The sequence below is a fragment of the Etheostoma spectabile genome, chromosome 13 (genome assembly GCF_008692095.1).
Source record: "Etheostoma spectabile isolate EspeVRDwgs_2016 chromosome 13, UIUC_Espe_1.0, whole genome shotgun sequence".
Taxonomy (NCBI): domain Eukaryota; kingdom Metazoa; phylum Chordata; class Actinopteri; order Perciformes; family Percidae; genus Etheostoma; species Etheostoma spectabile.
Genome location: NC_045745.1, coordinates 24,022,957 through 24,024,986, shown reverse-complemented (window position 1 = coordinate 24,024,986; position 2,030 = coordinate 24,022,957).

Sequence of the window (2,030 nt, the reverse complement as noted above, 5' to 3'; positions counted from 1 at the left end):
TTTATTCTCTGGAGGTGTTTTAATTAATACTCATATTCAGTTCCAAGGTGAACCCTATTGAAACATTGTTTGCTGAGAAATTTGGAGCCACATCAAAGCATTTGCCTGAAGGCAACAAAGAATATGTTTATGCCAATAAAGAGCACACCGCCCAATCTGCTTTTGATTTTGATTTTTCGTTACATAGTGATGAGGATATCTGATTTCTGTTCAACACAAATTACATTTTGCACATTCTTCATAATTTCATTCCAGATGTGAAATCTTTTTGTAGACACCTCATATTTCTGGTAATTATTTGAAATCCCAGTTAGTTTTGCATTCAGTTTTTCAATCCAACCCAGCTTTAGACAAACCTGACCTCCATTACATAAGCCATGATTGTAAAGATACTGGGTACAGTGCAAAATTCATGTTTAGACTAAAGTAGAGGTGTATAAAAATAGTGATGTACTATCAAAATGTATCGTATATAATTATAATGCAACTTACTGTTTTATTTATGCAAAAAGGGTGTATATTAAAGTATTTTTCCATCCAAGTGTGTGACTTGTTTTCTGAGCTGAGTTTCATCTTGTACACTTGTAAAAGTATTCGGTAATAACCAAAGAGCACACTTTTCTCTCTTTGCTTGGTATGAAATGTAAAAGTTCTCAGGCATCATCTGATCATGAAATTAAAGAATAGTCCTACCCTATATGCAGTTCATGCAGATGGTTACAGTTTTTCTTCACATTGCTTCACTTAGAAAAGGCCCAAAACGTGTGCATGTGCACGCACACACACACGCACACGCACAGGACCTTGATAATGCACAAATGGATAGATGTCAGAGTGAAGGGGCTGCCCATTAAAGGCACCCCGAGCAGTTAGGAGTTCGGTACCTTGCTCAAGGGCACCTCAGCAGTGCCCAGTAGGTGAACTAGCACCTCTTCAGCTACCAGTCCACACTCTTTACTTGGTCCGAAAGGGGACTTGGCGACCCTCCGGTTCCTACGAACTGAGCTACTGCCACCCCAAAGAAGAAAGAAGACCCACTAATTTTGCGAGGGGATAAACCCAATAGTGTAGCTTTAGAGGGCTCCGCCTATACTCAGAATCTGGAATTACAATACTTATCGTTTTCAGGGTTCCTGCTGAGATAATTGTATCTTATTAAAATATCCAACATTTCCAGAGCAGAACAAGATGTCAACTACTAACTGTAATTTTATAATATATTCATGGGTCCTACAATATGATTCTTTAATGGGTTTTGAAAACCTTTCACATACACCCTACTATCACAAAATTTCCCCTTCCCAAAACTTAAGAGTGTTATTGTGTTAGTAGTTGTCAAATGTACAGTCTTGTAGGCCTACTATCACCCGTCCATAATTAGTGGCCCGATTTCTATGAAATTTGCTGTGGTAAAATCCTTTCCTATAGTACCACATTCAGACCACTATTTCCACTGATACACAAGAAATCATTTTTTAACTATTTTTTCTGACTAATATACATTATAGTAGGCCTATGTAAGTATGTAAGTATGTATCTATCTCTCTCTGTGTGTGTGTGTGTGTGTGCGTGTGTGTGTACTGTACAGTATGTATGTATAATGTATGCTCTCCAGAGGACACTCAGAGAGCTTCGCTCTTCCATCATCAGGCTAAAATGTTCTTTGTCTGACAAATAATCGTGTTTATTATTTCCATAGCTGTGGTGTATCGAATGTTTTTACGGAGGGCAGCGGTGAGTGCACAAGGCTTTTAGTTTACTCCAAATGGACTAGAAGAAGAAATCCATAACGGAAGTAAGTATTGTGTCAAGTAAAAACCAAAACCAAAATAGATGTACTTTTGTTTTGCTTCCAATTCAAAATAAAAGTGAAGAAAAAAGTAGAAACTTTCCAGGAGGATTCAGTTTCCTATCGCCTTTAATAGATTCAGACAAAGCAGTCACCCTGACCTGTTGTGTTTCAAATATTTTGTTGAAAACTGCTTTTAACTGATCCTGTAGTGTTCACACTGGATCACTTAATGAATACG